Source organism: Hakea prostrata, chromosome 9 (assembly GCF_041222555.1).
Source record: "Hakea prostrata isolate BN-2017 chromosome 9, UWA_Hpros_2, whole genome shotgun sequence".
Classification (NCBI taxonomy): domain Eukaryota; kingdom Viridiplantae; phylum Streptophyta; class Magnoliopsida; order Proteales; family Proteaceae; genus Hakea; species Hakea prostrata.
The window spans coordinates 59,695,295-59,705,116 of record NC_142608.1 but is presented as its reverse complement, the minus strand read 5'-3'; the positions used below and the strand labels follow the sequence as shown (position 1 = coordinate 59,705,116).

Sequence of the window (9,822 nt, the reverse complement as noted above, 5' to 3'; positions counted from 1 at the left end):
CCCATTTCAACAATAATCATCTCAAAAGCAGTCCAACCCCGGAGAAAACACTAGTCTTTTGGCCTCCAAATTTGCCAAGAAATATGCTCATTTTATATCCACTATCAATTCACACTCACAAACTCCCTAAAGATGATCAAAATTAATCAAATATTATTCCACAAACTCAAAGCTCACTTTGTACTTTCTTCAGCCGTATTGACCTTTCACCCTCACCACTTTATATAAGTGAAAGAGCAAACAAGAGGCTTTTGCTTACTTCCCGAAAAAAAAACACTCCTTGTAGAAGATCAGCTCAAAGTCTAGATAAAAATCTTCAACAACCCAACATGTACAATTCTACGCCAAGCAGATGGGATGAACTAAAAGAATTGTACCTACTTTGGGTTGATCCACCCCTTTAACGGCCTCTTTGAACTTCTGCACTAAAATGCCAGAAAACTGAAATTAGAAAAGAAAGAGAGAGAGAGAGAGTCCTACTCCATACCCTACGGGGAATGTGCTTGATATAAGTTAAGGGTCCAACTGCTGGATACCTTATCAATAATTAAAGTAGAAATAGCCTCTGAAAAAAGTGAACAATTCATACATTTGACCCTCTTCAGACCATAATTAAAATCAGGAGCTTTATTTAGTGGGTATGTACCACCTCAACACAAGATTTGTGATGAAGCTGTATATGTTGATATCAATTTGCCTTTCATTTCCCCTGAATATGAAAGGAGATTTGAACTCCACCACAACTTGAAATCAATTCATAAATGAGGTCATTACATATCACACTTGTGTTCCTGAGTTCTTTGCTCATCTGGACAGAAATTAGGCAGTCCATGTGGCCCTTGCTTGTCACCTGACATATAAAAATAAATATCCAAACAAAAATTGAATTTTAGCTTTTATTTAAGGGTGTCTCCCTTGAAATATAATAGAAGAAAATCTTCAAGCTAAATCTGAATGTTAAGCAAGTCAATGAGACGGAAAGCCTTCATTGCACCAATTTGCAAGACATGCAGAGCTAAGCATGTGGCCTTTAATGATGCATGATTTGTTAAAGACAATTCCACAATGGAAATGGAGGCGCCTCATGATGAAATTTTTATTAAAAAAAATAAAAATTTATCCTCTTCTCTTACCCGTCAAAGAGAAAAAACATATTTCTTTAATTTTTGTTTTACAAACTTGTAGGGGAATATAAATCAAATAGTTGTAATCAAAATTCCCTGTAATAGTAAAATAAGAATTAACAAAGTACAAACACAATTTGTTATTGAACAAAGCACTAGAATTAAGATGGTAACCTGTTCTAATGATTCCCCTGATATAAATAAATATCAAAAAAATTTGAATTTTAGCTTCTGTTTCATTAGAGTATCTATCTTGAAACAGAACAGAAAATCTTCAACGTAAATCTGAACGTTATGCACGTTTTTTTAGAGGCTAGAATGTGTTAAAATGGTTGAGGAAAAAAGAAGAGGTAAATTTTACTTTGAAATTCTTTTTAGTTCCCTTTCCTAGAATCGGCCTTGTAATTTTCACGAAATAATAATAATAGTAATAATAATTTACTTTGTAATTAAATAGAAAATAATAAATCTTTTTATTTAAGCAAATCTAGTTTCAAATGTGATTAAAAAAGTTCACAAGGAGATTAAAGAAAACTATTGTTCTGCTTTGACATATTGTTTAAAACAGAGACAAAAAAAACAGCTTTCAAGCCTCAATGAATTACACCTGAAAAGGGATTGGTAAAATCTAGTTGTTACCTCATCATCTTAGACGGGATAATGAGTATGATATTTGACTCTTCAAGAGAATCTACCTTGAAGGAGCAACTGGGATAGTAGAATATGGTGTTGGAAAATCAATAGTTCTTCTCCTACTCGTGTAAAGGAAAATAGAGAAATACGGAAGCAAGTGCACAGTGATTGTAAATAATATAAATGGTAATCATGAATAACAAAAAATGTTCAAAGCAAATTCACGAATACTAAGTATTCATGGGCATAAATAGGGTTTTCATTTTGGATACTAAACTAACAAGAATTATACCATAAACTAACAAGAATTATACCATATCGGTTAACATGAGAATGAATTATTGTCGCTTGAGGTGCTTCGTGTTAAAGTGGTCCTCATGCCAGGATTTTCAAAAATGCCATAGATAGTTAGTTGTTGCATTAGAGGTGAAAAGTATAAGCCTGTTGTTTAAAAACGTTTAAATAACAGTAAGATAACAACACATAATGATTGAAATATTCATGAAGTGCAGTTTTTAAGATATCAAATGTATGGGCAAAAAAATGCTGTCAGGCTGCATAGCATATGCTAGCACCTATGTTTTAGCAGTATGAACAATTGACTAATCAATCTCGTTGTAATAGGAGACTTCATGGATCAAGACAACACACTCAGAACCAAAATAAAGTAAGACACAGTATAGTATGGGTGCTTGATGAAAATAGCTAAGGGCTGCTTGATGAATCAAATTTCAAGCTAAACAAATCAAACGTTTGGTGTAAAAAGCACAGAACCCACGTTGAAAAGGTGAATCTAGATTCATGGGAAGGGGAAATCCAGATTCAAAAAGCACAATGTACACAAAATCAGCGCAAATAAATGGATGAATTCACGATTCATTCCACACCAACCAATTTTATAAATATACTCCAAGATTTGAAGTCTATAGATTTGAAATCTCTAGATATTTAAAATCCGGAAACCAAAAAAAAAAAAAAACAAATCGCCCTAACTTTGGATAATAAACTTCCTTTTTTTCACAAACAATCGAATGTCAGCTTGGTATGCATATATTCCTAGATAAGTAATGTTGCTTAATTGCTACGTCAAATTTGTCCAAAGCTTCATGTGATTTTGTCACAACATTCCTAATTAGAATATTAGGATATACAAAATGTTAGTAATATTCTATATACTAAAGATGGTAAACAAATAAATAAATATATATAAATTCAACTGGTATATTGTTGAAAGGGAGGGACACAACTAGTCTGCTTAAATACCAGACTCCTTAGATACAAAATTTTCCTAAACATGCACTTAATCACCCAATATACCTTTCCATGATACCGGAAAGAAAACAAATACTTGAATAGTGACTTCAAAAAATTTCTGAAGCACCTCCGTAAAATGAAAACAAAGCATTGCTTTGATACCACTATCGGATTATGAAAAACCTACCAAATAGAATAATCAACAAATAAGAAAAAAAAAATAACAAGAATTTACGTGGAAAACCCTTAGAGGAAAAAAAATCACGGACAAGAGAGAAAACTCCACTATAGATAAAGAAATATACATGAGGGAAAATTTTGGAATGAATTACATGTGGAAGGGGAGACATCATTTTATAGCCTCTCTCCATCCTACCTTCTCCCACATCTACTCGAACTGGGACTAAAACTCTCAACAAACTCTCACTTATTTTTGATGTGAGATAACAACTCTCACTTCTACTAGATGTAGGATTAAGACTATACAGCAATTACCCTTCTCAAATTTTCAAAAATGTATCTAGTGTAATGCTACTTTTGGGTATTAATGCTGTGGATATTTGTCGCATTAGAAGTGAAAAGTACAAGCCTATATATTGTTCAACTACTTTTAACCCTAAGATAACATAACACATACTGTTCGAAATATTCATGAAGTGCTGTTTTAAAGATATCGACTATATGGGAAAACAATGCTGCCTGGTTGTGTAGCAAATGCTAGCACCTCTGTTACAGCTGTATGAACAATTGACAGAGCAATCTCGTTGTAATAAAAGATTTTGTGGATCCAGGCAACACACTCGGAACCAAAATAAATTACGAGACAGTTTGGGTACCTGATGAAAATAGCTAAACAAATCAAACCTTATTAAGCCTAACTTGGATACCTCATCAAATCTTATAAAATACAAAGAATTGAGCAGCTTCGGTATATATATATATATCCCTAGATAAGTAATGCTGCTTACTGAGTTTCACCTCACATTTGTCCACAGCTTCATATGATTTTTCCTAATTATAACATTAGGATAAACACAATCTTGGTAAGATAAAAGATATATATAAATACTAGCTGCTACCAATTCTTTTTCAAATATTTTATCCCTTAATTCTGTTAGAATTGCATTAGCAAGCTCAGAGTTCTCTGATATACTTCCAGCGTTCAATAGGAAAGACCCGCACCAGCTGTTCGATCATCAATATCCTGAAAAGATAACTTGATATATGGTTCACCATGCTATGCTTTTTGATCAATATATGAAACAAATTTTTTTTCAATAATTTCAAAACAAGATGGTATCTTGTTTTGAAGCATCACATTACATCACCTTGATCCTCCACCCCACCCATCAAGTATCAATTATCAATTATCAATTATCAATTATCAATACAAGGTGAAGAAAGCAATGTAAATTGAAAACAAATTAATTCAAAAAAAGACTGGTTGAATTATTTCTCGGCCTTAGACATCTCTTCCTCTGCCCCCACCACTTGAGAAACATAGTCATCGAATTCTACACATTTCAGGAAATCCATTGTTGTATTACTCCTCTCTTCATCGCCATCATCTTCTTCTTCTTCTTGGGTTGGTCCGTATTGGCCCCAAATGAAGAAATCTGCTGCTGTTCGGGCTGGGTCAACAGGCTTTTGAAGGCCAGGTTCCCTGTCCTTCTCCTCAAACAATAACTCACATAATTTCACGTCAAAAGGGTAGAATGGCGTATGCACGGCTTGAATCACAATGGAATCTTTACCTTGCAAAGGAATCCCAAACCAGTCAAAGCCTTTGAAATGGTGAAGGAAGATCGTATCTTTTCCACTAGTATATTCAACGCCCTCAAATTCCAGCGTATTCCAACACTCAATTGCTTTATCTTTATGGTGGATTGTAGAACGAGTAGAAAAATAGCCTTCTACTGGGTCACCCTCTTTAAGCCACGTGCAATTTTCCTCACCTCTAAAAACAATGCACAAAATTATACCCTTGATGCCACTGCTACTAGCACATAAGCGATAATGCTTTTCCTGCCCAAGACTCTCTCCTCTTCAAAACGCAGTGTTCCCTACAAAACAAAACAAAACACAGAGAGAGAGAGAGTATCCCGCACAATATCTAGAATAGTCAGTTCCCCATTAATTAGAATAATTAAATTGATACGTAAAGAAAAGATGACGAGACTTTTATAATTACCTACCTGCCCATATACATTCCTCTTTCTATCTGTCACATTAGGACAATTAATGATCTTAAAACATTCCAAGGATTCTGTACCCTCAAGGCCTTCAATCTCCTCTAGCTTTTTACAATCCTGAAGCCTTAACACCTTCAGATATTTCAGCCTTGACATGTGGAATATTCGTTCCAACAAATTGCAACCGCGACACCTCAGTTCAACTAAACTTGAGGAAACCTCTGGGAGCTCTTCCAACAGCTTGCATTCTTCAAGCCTTAATATCCTCAACTTCTTCAAGTGGATCAGATCTCTTTTGGGAAAGATTTCAGATTCCCAGACATTTGCAACACCTCTAAATTTGAGAGCATTGAAAAATCATCAGGCAATTCTGAAATATTGGTTCCAATCAAATTAAGGGTATGCAAACACCTCATTCTCCCCATAGATCTTGGTAGCTTCACTAGTTTACGTCGACCTGAAGCATTTAATACCTTAAGATTCTCCAAAAGTCCGACACCGTCAGGAATTTCTTCAATTCCTTCAACTTCTCCATAAATATCACAACACAAATCAAGCTCAACCAAATTTTTTAGATCACCAATGAAATCAGGCAACTTCTTGAGTGCAAAACAACCATTGAGCCTGAGGTTCTTCAAAATACTCAGCTTATGCAAACTGTCTGGAAGCTCTTTTATTCCTGTTTTTGACAAATTAAGCTCAACTAGAGACTTCAAATTACCAATGGAATGTGGAAGCTTTTGTATTCCTATTCCTGACAAGTTAAGCTCGACTAGAGACTTCAAATTACCAATGGAATTAGGCCATTTCATGATATGGTAACACCATGCAACATTAAGACTTTTGAGCTGACTCAATTGCCAAATGGATTCATCCAAAATTTTCAATTTTTCACAATTTGAGAGATCCAATTGCTCCAAATAAGGAAACCATGAAAAGTTTGGAGATTTTAGATAGATAATCACAGTCACTAAGATTGAGAACTTTCAACTTTTGGAACTGCAGTCATGCAAAAGGAAAACATATACCTTATCATTAATAAAACATAATAATAAAAAAAAAAATAAAAAAGTCCAATGTTTCACCTTATTTTCATCTCGAGGATCTGTATCCCAAGCTTGTCTAATGCTTCCAGAAAGCTTGAGGTGAATTAGACCCTTGTGATAAAAAGTGGTAGGTATAACTTCCCATGGACATTTTTCCCAACTAAACCATTGCAACATCCTAGGAAGGCTTATAAAGTTTCCATTGACACTTTCCGAAGCAATGTGGAGAAATTTCAGATTTGGCATCATCTCAAAGTGATGTTGATATAAATAAACATTTGAGAAGCCATTGGGAAGGACCATGCCTTTTACCATGTTAGTTCCCTACAATAGAAAATTTGTCAAGAAAAATGGAAGTTGGAGGAAACTAATGAATAAATAAATAAAAAGATGCATGAGGAAGGATCATGCCTTTTAACAATTTTTTTTTTTTTTTTTTTGGATGAAAAAATAATCTTAGATGTTAATTCCCTACAACAATAAATAATCCAAGAAAATAGAAATTAGTGGATACTAGTGTAGTCAAACCAAAACAACATCCAGATGTTGAATTTAAAATATAATGTTACTCATGGCATGAGCAAAAACAAAAAGGCAAATTCTTTCGAATTACCTTGTTACTTTTTAATACTTGCAAGATATTATCTCGAGACCACAACCTACTACGCTCACTTGGATCTGTGCGATTTTCTCCTAGGACAATACCTCTTCCCATGTCTCGAACTTGATCATGCATCTTTAGCAAAAATATACCATCTCCATATTCATCTTCAAATTTAATGAGAGATCGTTTAGTTAATATGCGTATTGCAGACATTGGATAATATCCACATGCTTCCCATATGGAAATTATTTCTTCTTTTTTTCATCCAATAAAAAAGCATGCAGCATCAAGAAAAATTTCTTTTTGATAATACTCTTCTAGCTTGTCATAGCTTATTCTCAATCTTTGTTGGACTTTCCCTAGAGGAATTTGTTTCAAATGTAGTAAAGTACCTTCCCACTCTTCTATGCTTGTTGTGTTTGATAGCAAAGACCCAAGCACCTGCAGAGTTAGAGGTAATCCTCCTGAATATCTTGCCATGTCATTTGAAAGTTGCATATAATTGTCCGGAGGTAGCTTTTCTCCAAAGACATGCATACTAAAGAGCTGAAGAGATTGGTTATGATTTAAAACTTCAGGCCTATATATTTTAGCGTTATTCAAAATATCCTCATTTCTAGTTGTTATTATGACCCTACTTCCTTTGCCAAACCAATTGGTTTGACCAACCAAAGAATCCACCTGTTCCACACTATCTACATCATCAAGAACTATAAGAACTTTTTCTCTACAAAGTCTTTCTTCTATCAATTTTTTTCCTCTATGATAATCCGGTATGTCAATGTCTATTTTGTATATATCTTTAAGAAGCCGCTTCTGCAAAGACACTAGGCCTGTGGTTGACGTTGCATGTTCTCTAACATCTGAAATAAAGCTATGCCTTTTGAAGGTTGAAATAATGTGGTTGTATGCATCTTGGCAATAGTTGTCTTCCAATACCGCCAATGCCCGAAATTCCCACAAACCGAACATCGTTGGAATCAAGATCTAATAAAGATAGCAAATCATTTACGGGAGAATCTAATCCTGGCAAGTATTTAGATTCAGCCAAGTGGGTTTTGCTGCTCAATTCAGCTATAACCCTTTCCACGACCGATTCAATTAGCTCTGCTTGATCCCTGCAAATTTCACATATAAAAATAAAAATACAATAACAATAATTGAAAACAATTAAATTTATACCCTTTTGGGTGAAAGAAATTTAAAGTTTCCAATGGTTTGGAAAGCAAAATAATAATAATAATAATAATAAATTAGAGCACAACCTCACTAAGTGATTGAATCATATGAAGAAAATTGAAAAAACTATATACTCAATCAACCAAAATCTCGGGATTAAAACAACATATATTTGGATGATAAGTTGAAGATGGGTTTAATTCTTAAAAAATTATGAACCACTTTAGATCTAAAGGGAACTTTTAATATATGGTTAATCACAGATATTGCACCAGATGGATGATCAAATAAACATGTAAACTATCAAGTTTAAGATGTGATAATGTTTAGAAGACTTACGTGGTATCGTCGACAACTCCTCCTTTCAAACCTCCTACCTCTTTCAAAGCATTTCTCCAGCCATTTACAATATGGGGATCAAAACTCTTCTCATGATCCTTGAATGCTTTTGCAAAACCTCCTTCCTTTTGATTCCGAACATGTGATGGGTCTATGTCAAAGAAAATAGGCAAGACCAATTGACCAATGGAATTCCGGCATTTAACAATCTCAACAAGCTCCATCAAGCACCATTTGCTTTCTGCATAATGTTCAGAGAAGACAGGAATCGAGATTTTAGACCCTTGAATCGCTGCAAGTAGCATTTCACCAATGGATTCTCCGGTCCATAAACTCTTACTATCAAGGAACACATTGACTCCGCTCTGTTTCAGAGTTTTGTAAAGAAAACTAGTGAATGAATTGCGAGTATCTTCTCCCTTAAAACTGAGAAACACTTCATAGGTTGAAGATCCAGTTGTGGTGGAAGAAGAAGAGGACGAAGCCATGAAAAGTATTTTGTTGGTTTAGAGATAATATGTTAACACGAACAGAGCACTCCAATGACAAAGTCACTCCCGTCTTTATATTCTTACGCAAATTGCACTTAATTTAATCGTGGAGTACTCATTTGCAATAAAGTCAGAAGACTAAACAGCTAACAAGCCGTGGGTGGTCCCACATCGATCCTCTCATGCATTTTGAAAAAAATATCATATACTAATCTCATTTCAGGAATTCCTATTAACTGATGATTCATCAGGCTGTCTTATTTAATACCCAGAATACTACTGATTAAGGGAAAATTTGTGTTTTAATAAACCTTCATGCAAAAACTCCTGAAATCATAAATTAAAAAAAATAAATAAATAAAAAAGATAAAAAAAAAAAATCCTAACCTTCTACATTGAGAAGCCCTGCTTAAAACCAAGGATAGATTTTCCTTCTTGTTATCTCGTCTTTGTTGAAAAATTCTGCTCAAAGCTAGGTTTAGACTTTCTTTCTTGAGATTTTTTGCTCACCAAGCAAAGGTTTGAACGAACACCAAATCTACGATTGGGCCACTCTTCAACGAGGCCACAAGAGATAGAAAGGGTTTGTAGGGAAGCGTACGTAGCTATTACCTTATTCGCTTCCCTACAAAATCTAGTTGCTACCTCAGCCTAGACGGGTGAATGAATATAATATTCGACTCTTCACGAGAATCTACCTTGAAGGAGCAACTGGGCTAGTAATATGGTGTTGGAAAAACAATAATTCTTCTCCTACTCGTGTAAAGGAAAATGGTGAAATACCGAAACAAGTGAATAGTGATTGTAAATAATATGAATGGTAATCATGAATAACCAAAAATATTCAAAGCAAATTCACAAATACTAAGTATTTAAGGGCATAATTGAGACTGGAAAATAAAATATTACTTGACAAACACTTGGGATTTAATTAAATCCATACCCGTCTTGTATCCAAAA

General features: G+C 34.4%; 1 pseudogene across 1 annotated transcript; it reads right to left on the bottom strand.

Annotated features, from left to right (window-relative positions):
- Positions 1-4,460: 4,460 nt before the first annotated feature.
- Positions 4,461-8,890, bottom strand: LOC149005864 (TMV resistance protein N-like; annotated as a pseudogene). The gene is made up of 5 exons (XR_016169961.1): positions 8,372-8,890; positions 6,863-7,971; positions 6,289-6,573; positions 5,079-6,202; positions 4,461-4,968 (listed from the first exon to the last, which is right to left on the bottom strand). The product of XR_016169961.1 is annotated as a TMV resistance protein N-like (transcript).
- Between the last annotated feature and the right edge of the window lie 932 nt (positions 8,891-9,822).